This window comes from Mesoplodon bidens (genome assembly GCF_964165515.1).
Source record: "Mesoplodon bidens genome assembly, chromosome: 13".
Taxonomy (NCBI): domain Eukaryota; kingdom Metazoa; phylum Chordata; class Mammalia; order Artiodactyla; family Ziphiidae; genus Mesoplodon; species Mesoplodon bidens.
In genome coordinates, this window is record NC_138169.1 from 21,092,607 (window position 1) to 21,110,338 (window position 17,732).

The 17,732-nt window shown below is 45.5% G+C and overlaps 1 protein-coding gene across 11 annotated transcripts in view; it reads left to right on the forward strand.

Moving 5' to 3' along the window:
* Positions 1-285: 285 nt before the first annotated feature.
* Positions 286-17,732, forward strand: part of LOC308626584 (uncharacterized protein) — a 372,052-nt gene continuing 354,605 nt past the window's right edge. For all 11 annotated transcript variants that reach the window (XR_014017269.1, XR_014017270.1, XR_014017271.1 and 8 more), the window contains exon 1: positions 286-549. The gene's annotated coding sequence lies outside the window, so the exon portion shown is untranslated. The remainder of the gene's footprint in view (positions 550-17,732) is intronic.

Sequence of the window (17,732 nt, forward strand, 5' to 3'; positions counted from 1 at the left end):
TCAGCTCACAGGTGATGGGGGGCAGTTCCTGACACAGTTGGGTACAGCGTCAGGGGTGTCCTGAAGCTTGTGTTGGCCTGCTAGTGGGCAGGGCTGGGGCCCAGCTGGTCCCAGGGCAGGGTCTGGCTTGCTGTCAGCTGGCTGGGTCCGCCGGCTGGGGGATTGCGGTTTTCTTGCATCTTATGTCCGCCGCAGGTGGGTGGGGCTGGTCCGGAGGCTCCCGGGGGCGGAGCCGGGCGCAGGGGATTCTGGGACTGTGGGCGGAGCTGAGTTCTAGGCCCTCTGGCGGGCAGGGCTGCATCCAGAGGCCTGTGTTTTTAGGTCAGCCTGACTGCTGGTGGGTGGGGCTGTGTCCCACCCCAGTTAGTTGCTTGGCCTGAGGCGTCCCAGCACTGGCCCTAGCAGGCTGTCGGGCGAGTCCAGGTCTTGTCGCTAAGGAGCTGGAGGCCGGCATCAGTCTCCCTCAGTGGAAGGAGCTCCCAAATATGGCTGCTGCCAGGATGAGCCCTAGTCTCCTCGCCTCACCCGGGGACCTTCCAAGACCAGCAGGTAGGTCTGGCCCAGGCTCCTATCAAATGACCGCTTCTGCCCCGTGTCCTAGAGCGCGTGAGATTTTGTGTGGGCCCTTTAAGCCCTTTAGGAGTGAAGCCTCTCTTTCCCCCGGCCCCCTGGGACTCCTGAAATGAAGGCCCGCCCGCCTTCAAAGCCAAATGCTCTGGGGGCTCGTCTTCCCTGTGTAGGACCCCGGGCTGGGGAGCCCGACGTGAGGCTCGGAGGTCTCACCCCTGTGGCAGAACCTCTGCGGAGTAATTATTCTCCGGTGTGTGGGTCGCCCACCTGGGGATATGGGATTTGGCTGTATCACGAGTCTACCTCCTGCCCGGCTCACTGTGGTTTCTTCTTTAGTGGTGGAAGATCTTTTCTGGTAGGTTCTGTTCTTTCTCATCCATGGTTGTTCTGCAGATAGTTGTGATTTTGGTGTGCTCCTGAGAGGAGGTGAGCGCAAGATATTTCTACCCGGCCACCATGGCTGATCTCTCTTATAACGCTTTGATGGTTAATTTTATGTGTTAACTTGATGGGATCACAGAGTGTCCAGACATTTGGTCAGACATTCTGGGTGTGTCTATGAGGATGTTTCTGAAATTCCAAAACCGATGATAAGTGCAGTTGCTCTCGCCAGACTAATGATGGTGCCAATAATGCTGCAGAAACTTCATGTTTTTTTTCCCTGTGTTTTCATCAAGGCCCATCTGCCCCTCTTTAGAACATTTGTTAAGGGAGAAATGCAGCATATATCCGAAAAAAGGGTATATATCTGAAAAAACCCCCACTAATACGAAAAGATACATGCACCCCTATGTTCATAGCAGCATTATTTGCAAGTGCCGAGGTATGAAGCAACCTAAGGGTTCATCAACAGATGCGTGGATAGAGGATGTGGTGTATATATACAGTGGACTACTGCTCAGCCATATAAAAGAATGAAATATTGCCATTTGCAGCAACATGGATGGACCTAGAGATTATCATACTGAATGAAGTAAGTCAGACAGAGAAAGACAAATATTATATGATATCACATATATGTGGAATCTAAAAAAATACAACAAATTAGTGACTATAACAAAAAAGAAGCAGAGTCATAGAGAACAAGCTGGCGGTTACCAGTGGGGAGAAGAGGGGTAATACAGGCGTGGGGGCTTAAGAGGTACAAACTATTCGGTATAAAATAATCTACAGGGATATACTGTACACCATGGGAAATATAGCCAATATTTTATAATAATTGTAAATGGAGTATAACCTTTAAAATCATGACTCACTATATTGTACATCTGTAACTTATATAATACTATACAGCAACTATATTTCAATAAAAAATAAAATTATACTAAAAAATAAAAAATGTAAAGAAAGCATTACAGGACTTACAAATATGATTAAAACAGTTTTGCCCTTGAAAAGCTTACAAATTAGTGCCAGCGATAGACTAGAGAAAAAAAAAAAGTGTTCTTTGTCAATGTTATTTTGACTGGCTCTGTTGAATTCCATGATTTTTAAAAAACCTTTCTTTATTTTGGCCATTTTGGCCATTCCTGCCCAACCCCCACGCCCGATTTTGGCCATTCTAAACGATGTTTCTGAAACGTGTTGTTTTCTGTTCTATCTTGGCCCTCACATAGACTCTTCCCACGTGAAGAAGGGCACTCTTTGCCCTGTCCTCCTTTAATCTGAGTCATCCTTGAGGTTGCAGCCTAGACACGCCTCCTCCAGGAAGTCTTCTGGGATGCAACAGTTCTTGATCACGTGCCCCTCCTTCCTGTAGAGCCCTGTCCTTCTCTCATCACAATGTGCGATAAGCATCAAATGGCTGGCTTCTAGCTTGACCTGGAGTTCTAAAGATCCCAGGGCTGCATCTTATTCATAGCTGTAACTGGTACAATGCAGCACAAAATAGGCCACACTGTAACTACTGGATAAATGTCGAATAAACACTGCAGCACACATCCTTGGATCATCGTGGGGAAAGTATTGGCACCCCTGTTTGATAGATGAGGAGCTTGAGACTCAGAAGGGCAGCGAAAGCTGAAATGAGGCAGAGCTGCATTCAGAGTTTATTGAATAGTTTCCTCTGATTCCAAAGTATTGTTTCCACTTTGCTATACCTCCTCCATTTCAGCACTCGGATTGCTTCTCCCATTCCTTCCCCCAGCTTTCCAGCTCCTGGAAAAGGCTAGAGACAGAGGCAAAGAAACTGGAAAGAGGGTTCTGTAATCTGGGGAGCAGAAGACATCACCTGCTCCAGCAGGAGGGGAGCTGGGAACACTCACATGCGCCAGCATTTCCCATTATTTTTTTCCGGAGGAGAACTTGGCCTCCTTCCCTCATGCTGGGGACTCACAAAATCCGATTTGAAATCTACTCAAGTGTACACTAACCAGCTTCCTCTTGGCACAGGCTGGGTAGCCTATAATTAGAGCAGACACCATACCAGTTAGCGGGTTTCATTCACATGAACAGAAAGTGTGTTTGCAAAGGGAGATGGCTGGAGAAGCAAACTTGGGAAACTTCTCTGGAGGGCTTGCACCTGCTGAGTGCCAAAAAGATGCCTTTCTAAGTTCAGAGATAGTGGCTGGCTGAATGTGGGTGGGGACACCACTCCAGGAAGGTGATGCCAGGTAGTTCTTAAGCACATCCCAGCTCCAGCAGTCAGGTAAGTAACTCAACTTCTCTGAGCTGTATCCCATCTGTGTGGTTGGGACATCATCACCGACCTCGCAGGGCTGTGTTGGCAAGGTCTAAATGAGACGGTGTATAAACAAAACCAGAGCAGGTGCTCAGAGATAATAACAATACTTATTATTCTTAAAACCACCACCTCCACCAACAAAATAGCCAGCATTCATTGAGCATGTATTATGTTCCAGACCCTGTTCTAAGACTTTACATGTGTTACCTCAGTTTCACAACATTTGGTAGGCAATATATTTGAGGAAACTGATACCCAGGAATGTCATGCCACTTGCACAAAAATCACACAAAATGGTAGCTTTTTACTAACAATCCAAGGGGCGGGGAGAGCATGGCAGTATAAGACAGTGTATGGGGTCTTATGAAACATACAACTCATCAGCGCTGGGGTCCACATTTTCCTTATTAGGATCCTGGGACCCAGAAAGGGGAGAGAATTTGCAGTAAACTCATTTATTTGGCACATCTAGTATAACCTAGCTGCTTTTATGGGTATTATTTTATTTAATTCTTCTGCCCGGGAGATTGCAGGTGTGAAAGGATACACTCAGAGATTGATGTGTCTTGCCCAAGGTCATGCAGATCTGTGATTAAAACCCTGGACAGTCCAGTCACAAGTGAATTGCTCATTTTGTAATACCACAGGATCACCCGAGCCCGTCAGGACTCTTTTGGATGCAGGGGCTAACTTAAGGGAAAAAGAAAATTTGTTGGATCATCAAATTGAAAACTTTTGAAGGAGGCCTTCAGGCATGGCTGAATCCAGGTGCCTGAATAAAGCACGCAGGCATTTATCTTTCAACCTCTCTTCCCTCTGTGATAGCTTCATCCTCAAGAAGTCCCTCTCCTCTTTGTAGTGAGATCTCCATTGGCTTTTTGGTATCAGGCACTGGCTGCTTTCCTCCCACCTCCCACCATTGGCTTCATTATCTCACCCCAAGTTAGAAGATGAGGTAATGTGGTCCCCATGGGTCAGCCTCCTGGGACTCAGAGCAGAGCAGGGAAGGAAGGAGAATGGGCTTGGGATAGAGGCCGAAAGGAAAATAACCAACACTCCCTCCCACTTCCCACCTCTAGGCTCCAGTCTTGGTTCCTTCTTAAGTGCTGCAGATTTTCTGCCAAAACAGGAGATTGTCCTGAAGCTCAGTTTTCATCCTAGGGATTGGATGCTCTTTACACTCCCAGGCGTTGGCTGGGCCTCCTCCCGGTGGGCCAGTCAGGAGGAAGCATGAAAACACTCTCCCTCTGGCTTGGGCTCTCTCTCTGTCAAGACCCAAGGCTGTACCCCTGGATGCCTGACTTTGGATTTCTCCCTGCCCTAGCAGCCCACTCACCTCTTGCCCAAGTCCACCCAACTCCAATAACTTCCTTGGGCTCCATTTCTTTCTCGCTTGTACCCTGGCACTTAGCTCTTTTTCTGTCCAACCACATCTGTTCCTTACCCCTCCCTCATCCCATCCCCCAGGCCTTGGCCCATTGAGGCCCTCTGTCCGGCTCCCACCTCTTTCCAGATGTGGCATCAGGGAACCAACCCTCCTCATTCCTCCTCTGCTTCTTTGGCTCTTGTCCAGCTGGGGATGATTCATCTGCTGTGTGATCAAGGGTCAGTTACCTTCTGCGGGCCTCAGTCTTCTCAGCTGCAGAAATGGGGGTGATCCTTTCTGATCAGTTGGCTGCAGTGGAAGCCTGAGTTTGACGATTGTATTTACAGTAACATGAGCACAATATGTGAGGAATTACTAGGAGGCTCTGGGCTGCCACGAGGCCGGATTTGTACTGATATTGCCCCATTACGAGGTGTCATGTTGCATTTGCAGGAAGTGGCTGTATGGAATTCCACTCCCTTGCACCATAAGAAATATTCACCCGCCTCCCCTGGAAGGGATGAGAGTTTCCTCCCTGGTTCCTGGCTGCTCCTCTGTGTCACTAATACAGGATGACACCAGGACCCAAAGCAGAGCCTTGGGCATCTGGGACAGAGGGGTGAGGCTGGCGAGTGGTGCAGAATGGAGGGAGGGAACATGATGTCTGTAGCGGTCCAGGGTCCATCAGAGCCTCATTACTCACCTGTTCCCCATAGGCAAAGACACGTGGGTTTGGAAGGAGTTACAGATTGAATTGTGTGTCCCCATCCCAAATCCCTATGTGGAAGACTTAACCCCCAGTACCTTAGACTGTGACATTATTTAGAAATAGGGTCGTTGTAGATGTGAGTAGTCAAGTTGAGGTCACACTGGAGTAGGGTGGACTCCTAGTCCAATATGTCTGATGTCCGTATAAAAGGGAGAGCTTTGGAGACACACACATAGGGAGAACTTCATGTGAAGACTGGAGTTATGCTGCCACAAGCCAAGGAACTGCCAGAAGCTGGGAGAGGAGCCTGGAAGGGACCCTTCCCTAGGGGAAGAGAGAGCCTGGTCCTGCTGACGTCTTGATTTTGGACTTCTGGCCTCAGAACTGTGAGACAATAAATTTCTGTTGTTCTAAGCTGCCCAATTTGTGGTGCTTTGTTACAGCAGCCTAGGAAAATAATACAGAAGGGAATTCACAGATCCCCAGGGGGCCAAGGAGGTGCTACATGGGCAGGACATAGAGGATGAACTCTGGAGTCAGCCAGAATTGACTTTGAAAGTGAGAGTTGAAGTTTTAGGAGAGAATTTGGTGTTGAGAGTCAGAAATCAGGGCTCTGGAGATAGAATGTGGACATCCTTACTTCCTTACTGGGTGACTCATCTAACTTCTCTTGGCCTCAGTTTTCTCATTTGTAAAACAGGGACGAAGTACTGTTGTCTTCGTAGTATTGTTGGGAGATTAAATGGTATAACACCTGGGAAACAATTATCATCTGAAACATGTTAGCTTTCCTCGTTGCTTGCTGAGTGACCTTAGGCAAGTCACTTTGTTTGTATAGGCCTCAGTTCTCTCATCTGTAAAAGGGGGCTAATAATTCTGACCTCACATTTTTGTTAAAAGCATAAGGGAGGTATACAAACATTTGTCCTGATAACTGGCAGTAGGAGATAAATAATTGTTTAGCTTTATTCTTTCTATTTAAGTTTCCCACCCATGTAGTTGCTCAGCTTCTGCTTGAATACCTCTAGTGATGGGCAGCTCATTACCTTTTACAATGTTCAATTCTATAGGGAATAGAAGCCTCACACACAGAATCCTCTTTCAAGGGGCTTTCTAAGGTCCCATACATGTGTTATTCTTACTCTTCAAGATGAGGGGCTTGAGGTCCAGGGACCAAACAGAAAGATTAGAAACAAGGTCTCCCAAAAGGGAACCCTCCTACACTGTTGGTGGGAAGGTAAATTGGTGCAGCCACTCTGAAGAACAGTATGGAGTGTCCTCAAAAAACTAAAAATAGAGTTGCCATATGATCCAGCAATCCCACTCCTGGGCATATATCCAGACAAAACTATAATTCAAAAAGATTATATGCACCCCTATGCAGCACTGTTTACAGTAGCCAAGACATGGAAACAACCTAAATGTCCAACAACAGATGAATGGATAAAGAAGATATGGTATATATATATACAGTGGAATACTACTCAGCCATAAAAAGAATGAAATAAGGCCATTTGCAGCAACATGGATGGACCTAGAGATGATCATATTAAGCGAAGTAAGTCACAGAGAAAGACAAATACCATATGATATCACTTATATGTGGAATCTAAAATATGACACAAATGAACTTATCTATGAAACAGAAACAGCCTCACAGACATAGAGAACAGACTTGTGGTTGCCAAGGGGGTGGGGGTGGGGGTGGGGTGGGGGAGGGTTGGATTGGGAGTTTGGGATTAGCAGATGCAAACTAGTATATATAGGATAGATAAACAACAAGGTCCCACTGTATAGCACAGGGAACTATATTCAATACCCTGTGATAAACCGTAATGGAAAAGAATATGAAAAAGAATGTGTGTGTGTGTATATATATATATATATATGTATGTATATATATGTGTGTGTATATATATATATATATATATAAAAAACTGAATCACTTTGCTGTATAGCAGAAATTAACACAACATTGTAAATCAACTATACTTCAATAAAATAAATTTTAAAAATAGAAGTAAGGTCTCCCAACACCTTCTAGGCCCCCCATGTTCCAGCCTGCACACAGACCAGCTATCTCTCTGCACACTTCCTCTTGAAGCTCTGTGAGTGTGAAAAGGGTGAAGGGGGAGGGTGTGTGAACATGTGGGGACGTGGCCCCCTGCATAGTCCCCTCTTCCTGCCTCTCTCTTCTTCCGCACTTGCCTCTTCCCTGCTATGGCCTAAAATGTGAATTAGCTCACACCCTTTCCTGCTTCTGACTTTCAGTGGCTTCCCATTGCACTTAGAGGAAATCCCAAAGGGCTTTGCTTGGGAGACAAGGACCCACATGACTGTGGCTCCTTTGCTGACCCCATCCTGGGATATTCCACCCTTAACAACCTTATTCCAATCTCAAGGCCTCTTTTCATGTCTTCAGATGGACCATCCCTGTGGTCACCTTGGGGCCTCCCTCTGCTCATCCTTCTGTCTGAGCGTCATGTGACGGCAGCCTCTCATCTTTCAGGCCTTGGTCTAAAGCTCACCTTCTCCTAGAAACTCCCCCACCCCCACCCCGCCTCCAGTGCCTCCTAGCTGGGTCAGTCCCCACCCCTGCGTGTGCGCCTCCCTTACTGTACCTGTTCATTTCCACCATCACACATGGCACCAATGGCATGAATATATTTATTCTATGCTTGTTTGATGAATGCCTCTCATTCTCAGCAGACCCAAAACTCCAGGGAAGCAAAACTCATGTTTTTTTTAATTCACAGTTGGCCCCTTGGCACCTGGTAGGACCTTAGTAACTGTCTTTTGAATGGTTGAATTGCATGCGTTTGAGTTTGGGTCTGGGGTGTGCGTGAGGTGGGTGGGACATGATTGTCTTTCCCAGGGGACTGACATATGTATCAGATTTGTAACTCTGAGATGACAAATTGGTGAGTGACCAGAACTGTGTTTTAAAAGAAACAAGTGACTAAACTGTGTATGTTAAATCTGGCACGGAGAGTAGGCTTGGGGAATGTGAGCCATGTCACTGCCCCCACTGAAGACAAGACTCTTCCTGTTCACCATGATGTCCCCAGAATCTAGTCCAGTCTCTGACACAGAATCTAAACTTGAGTGAATATGTGCTTAGTGCATGTCTAAAGAGAGAATACAGGGACACAGATCTTGTCTCAGTCAAGGAAAATTCTCTGTCATGTTTGGAGCTGGCACATGCTTGGAGGATAGTGAGTGGCCTTCACCTGGGGTCTTCAAGTCCCTTTCAGCTCTGACACTTAATGCTCTAAGAAACCTTTCCCTGGCTGGGCAGACAGGGACAGAGACAGAGTAGCTTTCCTTCTTGCAGGGAGCACTGGGTGGGAGGGGTGGAAACAGACCAGTGCTTCCCTCCTAAACCAGAGTCTGGTCCTGTTTATCTTAGCCCTGGGCCTGGAAGCAGCACTACACTCCCTGAGAAGGGACCTCCTCCCTTCTTCTCCCTCTGTAGGTCCGCAAGCATGAATCCTGAGCAAGACTTGTTACCTCTCTGCTTGTTTAATGATTTCCCCAGGTCTCAACAATGCTTATTATCGAAGTCACAGCAAACAATCATGGGCCTCCTAATTAAAAGCCAGCCTTCATTCGGTCCCTGTGCTTGGGACTGCAGCTTGGCATAACATGTATCCAAGAAGAAAAACTAGTTGGCAGAGGCCTTAGTGAGAACGTGTTACTCAGGAAGTCAGGACAGAGCCAGTTCAGAGGGGCCGAGGGAGCCTGGACGTTCTGTCCCTGAGGTCAGTGGGGCTCATCAGGGTAGGTTGTATGTTCAAAATGACCCTCGTGTAGAAGCCCAGTATAGTGAAAATAATTCGGACTGAGACAGCTAGGGTTTAGAGTGCCAGCTCCTCTAGGTGACCTTGAACAAGTCACTTCATCTCTTGGGCTTTAGTTTTCTTATCTGTAAATTGGGGATTACAACAGTGTTCACCTCTTAGGGTTGCTGTGAGAAGTGAGTAAAATAGTGAACACAGAAAGCTCTGGATGGTCTGCATTTTGCCTTATGGGAGGCAAAGATGTATTTCTTATGCTGAGGAACTTACCTTCTTCCATTTCTGCTGCTTGGCCCAGTAGTTGCCTAATAGAGGAGAAATGCTTTTTTGGCCATTTTAAGTGAGAAATGTGGTCATTTCTTTCACTCCTGGAAAAAAATTGGCGTGAGGAATTTCAGAATGTCAGCAGAGGGATGGATGACCTCAAATCCATTTGGCTTGACTCCCTGACTTTGAAGTTGTAATACCTGAGAGCCAGAGAGGGAAGGATGCTTGTCCCTGGTAACACAGCGTGTGCATGCAGAACCAAGATTAGAACTCAGCAGTCTGATTTGCGCTCGTACCCTTTCTAGCAGGTGATAGCAGTATGGTAGTTGGTCATAGTCCAAACCCTATTGACGAGACTAGAAGCAGCCCTCCTTAGTCACTAAAGCTGGGATCCTGGACATTCTCTTCAACCCAAGGCCCGTGCAGGGCCAAGTCTCAACATGGGAATTTGAACATAACAAAGCCACAGGCTGACAGCCTTGTACTCACGAACACAGTGTTGGGGGAGGTGAAGAGGAAGCAAGTGCTCTCTTGACTTTCCAAAGGAAAACAGTTTTCTTTCTTGGTAACAGCAGTTACTTGAAAACCATGTCAAAACAGTCGTTTTTCTCCAATACTGTCTCTCTCTGTCTCTTTCTTCCTCTCTCTCCCTCCCTGCCCTCCCTCCTTTCTTTCTTACTACTGTTCAAGTGGCCAAAGAAACTGCAGGATGATCGAGAGAGCAGAGATCTCACTTAAGGACCTTGGACAGAGATGCAACCCCCCCCCCCCCCAGCTGAGCTCTCGTGGAAAGAGGGCAGCAGCCAATTAATGCCCGAGTTCTGAGTCTGATGAGCTCAGCTCCTCACGTGGGTATTTCATTGCGTTTTGGTTCCATTTCCTTATAAAGTGATGAGTGCCTTATTGATGGACTTTTTTTTTTTTTTTTTTGATTTGTGAGAAGCTCGGAGGGCCTCCATCTCTCAGGAGCACCCTAAAAAGGCTGTCTTCACTAAGTGAGAGTTGCTGCTCATTCTAATTATGGTCCCCTCCAATCCCAGACCTCTCTGCATAATAAATAGATACCGAGACTTGGAAAAACAAAGGCTGCATCTTTAAGCCGTAGACTAGAGTTCATTGGCAACTTTGGGGCCACTTAGCTCCATGACTGCTTGGACAACGGTGTCTGTACCTAAAACACCCAATTAATGGTCCTATTTCCACTGCTGAACAGACTGGGGGAGAGGTCACTGGATTCCCACTCAGAGTTAAATAAGACACCTTTGTTGTAGGTTCTCCTCAGCACTCTCTGTTTAATTACAGAAATGATTGTTTGAACAAATTAATGTATCAATTTAGCAGAAGAGTCATTGTGTGAATGCAGAGCCCCTCCCAGGCCAGGAGAACAAGGATTTAACTTCCACTTCTGCCCCCAACCAAACCTGATTTATTTTAATCGCACATTTGTGACCTATTTCGAGTTCATGTCTCTGTTATTCATTTCTTTAGAAGTCCTGTCTTGTGGGTGTGATAGGCAACAACCCAAGTTGTATCTGCCCCCTTGAGACTCTGCCCCCTTGAGACTCTCAGACCCTCAAGGGCAAGGAACAGACCTCACTTGCCTATAGAGTGCCAGACACAGCCTTTCAGACTCCAGAGTTCTTTCCCCTGTACACACAGCAGCGTGGTTCATATCTTCATGGTGTGATTGATGCCTAGGAGTCCCAGCCATGCGATCTGCACAACCCTTGTCTTCCCAAAGGTTCACTATGCCTGGAATACCACCATTAGCATGGTAGCCCTTCCAGTCCTCTTCTGGGTAGAATCTTTTCCCCCTTATTTATAGTGGCCAACAAAATGGGTCAACTTCTCATGAGGGGAGACAGATTTAAGATGCTGATCAATACATTTGGGAGCAGGTATAATCAAAGGTAAGATGAAGAAGATACCTAGACTTCTCTACCTCCCCACAACCCCGTAAGGTTAGAGGGGGTCAAAATCTTAGTATCCACTCATTTAATGACTGAGAAACCTGAGGCTCAGAGAGGGTTAGGTATTTGCCCAAAGGCACACAGCATGTGACTTACAGCATAGGGACTTGTACAAGGGTTTCTTAACTGCTCTTGTGCTTTTTTTTTCTCTGTACCACATTCCCTTTAGTTTTACGGGGGGACCTTAAAATCACCTCCTAAAGGAAGGCAGCAGATTTATGGGTTAATAAACATTTACAATGAGCTGCTGAAAAAACAGACTCAGGTAGACAGGAATTATTCATTCAAATTAACTATAAATTAAGATCAACCTAATTTAGGCCTATTAAAATGGAAAGCGTATTATCTTTCATACAAAGGAATTTGTATTTGATGCAAATAGAACAAGTTCCTAAACTTTAGAAATGTTCTTGGATTTTTCATCTACGTAGTTAACCAATGGAGAATGGGCCCCCAATTTAAAAACAGGGGAACATAAGGAACAATAATCAGTTATGTAAATAATGTGGCATTCTTATTTATAATTAGTTCAAGAATAAAATAAAATTCACGCATGTCACAGGACTAATTTTCGTATGCAAATGAACAATCAGAATTATAAACGGTAATAATGCAGTTTGGGAGATGTGACATTCTCAATTTATTAGCAGAGGTGCCAGTTACAGCTGATGATGGCTGACGTTGGGAGATTTCAAAGGTGCCCAGACCTGGAAAATTCTCACCCATCAAGAGGAGAAGATCTAACTAAAATATTTTCACCCGTTTTATGTTGCTGATGGCCACAAAGTGCGCCCAGGGCTCCCCCAAGCCTGGAAAGACAGATGGCCACACGAGGGAGAGAGGACTCCAAGAGAATCTTTGAAAAGATTGCTCTGGAATCTGGCTGGTGGAAGGAGCCGAGAGAGGGCATTCTAATCTGGGCTCTGGACCTCAACTATGTGTGTGACCTTGGACTAGCCACCTGCCCTTGCTAGGTCTCATTTTCCTCTTTTAAGATGGAGGCTTTGTGAAAGAGGAGGTGGAGGTTTTGCAATCAAACAGATTTGGGTTGGAACTTTGGTTCTACCACTTGCAAACTGCAGGGCTTTTCTTCCTTACCTATCTGTGCTTATGTTTCCTCATGTGTCAAATGGCAATAATAATAGTGTTCCTTGCCTGTAAGCAGTGCTGAATTAGCTCAGAGAAGGACTACGTACATGTTTGGAGGAAAGTATAATACCAGGGGAAGAAAAAGAATGAGATAATCAGCAGGTTTAGAAAAAAAAAGTGCTTAAATTTTGGCATTTGTGAGAGCTTTGTGTTGTTCTGAAAAATAACTTGAAAGTACACCATGTCACCGTGAAAATGTGCATCATGTTACTTGAGATATACCTATTCACCCATTCATCCATCCATCAATCCATCCATCCATCATCCATCCATCCATCCACCCATCCATCCATCCATCTAAATATTAGGAACATTTAGAAGGTTAAATGTATACCATATGATGGGTGGAAACTCCAGTTCCATTTAACTGGTGGCACTCCAGATTTGGGATGGGAATTAATGATTATTGAGCAACTACTCTGTGCTGGGCTCTATCTAGAAGCTTTAGTTACATTATCTCATTTAGTCCTAACACAGCCCTAAGAGCTATAGATAATAATACGTAAAATGATAATAGCTCTCATTTACTGAGTGTTGCTCTGCACTAGGCATGGTGATTAGCCCTTTATGTGAATTATCTCCATTAATGTCCTCAACAGTTTTGAAAGGGAGTTACTCTTCCCAGATTCAGAGAGGTTAAGTGACCTGCACTAGACAGTTGTGGGAGGAGGAAGACAAGTGCCTTCGTGCCTTCTCCCAGAACTGTCTCTGCTCCTGACCACAGGGGGCATCCCCTCCTGAGCGCCCTGACAGGTCAACCTGTGCTCAGAGCAGGCTGGGCGGTTCCTCCACAGCTCCCAGATGTGAGTGCACACAGCTGCCAGGCTCCCAGGAATCTCTGGATCCCAAGAGCAGTGGGGGACTCTTCAGGATTAATTGCTTCTCCAGCTCCCTGCAGAGAGGCAAGGGGCCGAGACAGTTTAGCTTGGTTAAGGTTGAAGGGAAGGCACAGAGGTGGCAGAGAGCAGACCCCTGTAGCTCAGGGGCCTCTGGTCTGCAGGCCAAAGAACCTACAGAGAAAGGCTCATGGCAGGTGGGGAAGACTGCAGAGGGCCTCGCTTCTTCAGGCGGAAGATGGCAGACCCTGAAGTCCTCTTCTCCCACGCAATTCTAGAATTACGCAACTGGAAAAGGAGCCCCAGGAGGATCCGTTGTCACCTTCTTAATTCTTTCGGTGTGCCCTTCCTCCCTGTCTTTCTCTCTTCTTCTTCCGCAATTATTTTTGGGCACGTACTGTGTATTATGCTCTGGAAATACCAAGAAGAAACAGGCAGACCCAGTTCCTGACTCCATGGAGCGGAGTCTAGTGAGGAAGACAGACATCATCAAATAATGGCACAAAGAAAGGCACATTTACAAGCTGGGCTGAGGGTTATGTCAGGGAGTCACAGGTCTCCCTGTAGCAGGGACTGGCTTCCATGGGGGGTTGGTCAGGAAGGGCTTTCCTGAGGGAGTGACATGGGCACCAAGACCAAAGGATAACCAGGTGAAAAGTCACTTGACCTCTCAAAGCCTCAGTTTTCTTGTCTGTTAAATGGGATGATGGTAGTACCTGCATTCTAGGATATTTGTGAGACTGAAATGCCATGAGACAAGGGAAAATGGATAGCACGGGGCTGGTATGTAGTGAGCACCCAACCTGTCATAGCCACGGTGGTATTCCCTTCACATGAAGCCACCATAGATTGGAAGGTGCATCTTTGACCTAGGAACTGCTGCTGCCCAAGGGGCGAAAAATTGTAAGTCCACTTCATGAAATGCTTTGACGGTGAAATGTACAGAAGAGGAAGGGCCTCACTGTGCCGTGTGTGTGCATTTTTGTGTGTTTGTGCGTGTGTAAAAGAGAAGGGGCAGAGAGAGATAAAGAGGACTGCATGGAGAAGGTGGTGCCTGGGCCAAGTCCTGAATGGTTAATACTGTTCAAGAGAATGAAGGAGGGAAGGGTGTTGGAAGGAGAAGGAACAGCAGGTACAAAGTGATGAAAGTATGAGAATAAATGTCATCTGTTGTCTGATACCTGAAGAAATTCAGATGGGCACACAGGGCAGATGTTCAAACAAAAGAAGCTTTAATAATACAACACTATTAAAAAATACAACACTACTATTCCTAATAACAATAACAATGAAAATAATAATAACAATGACCACAAAAGCAGAGGGAGGCTACTCTTTGCCAGGCACTATACACAGCTGACTTCACTGACATGCTAACAGTTACATCCCACCCATTCTGTGATATGTTGCATGACTTGATGTCTGACATTGTGTGGGCTACTCACACAGGTGAGGAATTGAGGGTAGAGCTGTGGAGGGATTTCCTGTTCCATCCCAGAAGATACGAAAGGCTCTCCTCAATAACATGAACGGTCTACACAAGTTCTTTCTTTCTTTTTTTCTTGGAGGGTAAAATTGGGATGGAAATATTAAGGAAACAGGTTTAACTCAGTCAAAGGATGATTGTCCAGAGCTCTAAGAGGTAGTGAGCTCCCCATTATTGGGATATGCAAGTGTAACCTGGCTAGTTCCTCATTGGAGATGTTTTGAGGGCAACCAGAAAGAAGTCAGAGGAAGGGAAGTGTGAGGAATTGGACTAGGAGACCCCTGGAATCCCTCCATTTCCAAGATACTGTGGTTTTAGGAAGGTGGGAATGATCTTCTATGAAAGGCTTTTACAACAGTAGGAAACACTGCCATCTTTGCTGTCTTGAGGAGGCTTGACTGTGATTTGCACAGCTGCAGGCAGATGGATACCTTACTGTCTCACAGTTCCTTTCCAGGCCTCAAGAATCATTCGGGTCTGTGCTTGCAACCCTGCTCTGAAACTGTCATCAGAGTCACCTTCACCTCCTCTCAACTGTTGCCACAGCTTCCTAAGGGGTCCCTCAGTATTCTTTTTCACCCTATGATCTATCCTCCACCCAGCAGCAAGAGCCATCATTGACATGGAAAATCAGATATAATTCCCCCCTACAGTTCTAACTCATGGCCATGGCCCTTCACAGGTCAGCTGGGTCTCCTTCCCCACCTCTCCCCACCGAAAGTACATGAGCCACATTTCCTTCTTTTGTGGCCCCCAAACACTAAGGCTTTCACACTTCCTCAGTCTGGAGCCCTCTCCCCCTAGGACTTTGCAAGTCCAGTTACTTCTTATCATTAAGCTCCAAGTTCAACCGTCACCCTGGACTCTGTAAGTCCAGTTACTTCTCATCATTAAGCTCCAAGTTCAACCATCACCCTGGAGAGGTCTCTCTGACCCCTCATCAAACACTCCACCCCTATCATCCATTTGATTTTCCTTTTACCACTTATCAGTACATCTCTGGACCTCTCACTTACAGCTAACTTATGTATGGTCTCTGTCTCTTACTAAAACTTAAGCTTCTTAGAACAGGGGCTTGGTTTTCTGTTGTCATATCTCCAGTGCTGAGGACAGAGTCTGGTGCAGAGTTGATTTTTAAAAATATGTGTTAACTGAGGGGAAGAGGGAGAGGGATAAATTAGGAGGTTGGGATTAACATATCCACACGACTATATATAAAATAGCTAACTAACAGGGACCTACTGTATAGCACAGGGAGCTATACTTAATATTTTGTAATAACCTATAAGGGGAAAGAATCTGAAAAGGATATATATAACTGAATCACGGTCCTCTACACCTGAAACTAACACAACGTTGTAAATCAACTATACTTCAATAAAAAAGTATGTATTAACTGACTGAATACTGTTTTTTTAAAAATTAATGAATGAATTAATTTATGGTTGCGTTGGGTCTTTGTTGCTGCGTGAGGGCTTTCTCTAGTTGCGGCCAGCAGGGTCTACTCTTCTTTGAGGTGAGCGGGCTTCTCATTGTGGTGGCTTCTCTTATTGTGGAGCACGGGCTCTAGGGGTGTGGGCTTCAGTAGTTGTGGCACGCGGGCTCAGTAGTTGTGGCTTGCGGGCTCTAGAGTGCAAGCTCAGTAGTTGTGGTGCATGGGCTTAGTTGCTCCATGACATGTGGGATCTTCCCAGACCAGGGCTCGAACCTGTGTCCCCTGCATTGACAGGCGAATTCTTAACCACTGCACCACCAGGAAGTCTGAGTGAATACTTTTTAAAAAAATATATTTATTTATTTATTTGGTTGTGCTGGGTCTTAGTTGTGGCCCGTGGAATCTTCGTTGCCGTATGCAGGATCTTTAGTTGCAGCATGTGGGATCTTTAGTTGCGGCATGCGGGATCTTTAGTTGTGGCATGTGGGATCTAGTTCCCTGACCAGGGATCTAACCCAGACCCCCTGCATTGGGAGCACAGAGTCTTAACCACTGGACCACCAGGGAAGTTTCTGAATGAATACTTGTATGGGGACAGCAGTTAGCTATATGCAGAGAACATCATACATTATGTAGGTAGTTCTTTTAAAATACCATCCACTATTGGATTTCCTCATTTTAGGCATGAGAAATAAGAATACGCAGGCTTCCAAGACACCTTGGTTCTATTCCTAGCAGCATTTCTTCATGGAACAGATATTTGTGGGGGCTAAAAATAGATAAATCACATTAAACTTAAGATTAAAGTTGAGAATGTTTGTTCACTGAAAGACACCATTAAGAGCGTGAAAAGGTAAGAAATCTAGTGGGAGGAGATATTTGAAATTCATGTACTTGACAAAGAACTCATATCTAGACCAAATAAAGGACTCCCACAGTTAACACGAGAAAGGCAGATAATCCTATAGAGATATGGGCAAAAGACTTGAATAGGCATTTCACCAAAATGGATATCAAAATGACCAATACACATGTGTTCTGTTTCAGAGGTCAATAGGATAATGCAGGTTAAAATCATAATGTGGTACTACTGCATACACAGCATAATCATTAAAATATTTAAAAAGCTAGGGAATACTGGGTGTTGGTGAGAGTATGGAGTAACTAGAACTGTTTTACATTGCTTGTGGGAGACTAAATTGAGATAACCATTTGGGAAATCCATTTGCTCTTTGTTGGCATCTCCTAAAGCCAAGTTTATGCATATCCTATGACCTAGTAATTCCACTTCTTGGTATAAATCCAACAGAAATACATACATATGTACACCAAGAGACTTGTAAAAGAAAGTTTATAGCAGCACTATTTACATTAGTCCCAAGCAGAAACAACCCAAATGCTAACAACAGAAGCATGGCTAAATAAATTGTGTTACATTCACATGGTAAAAAACCAAGCACCTGT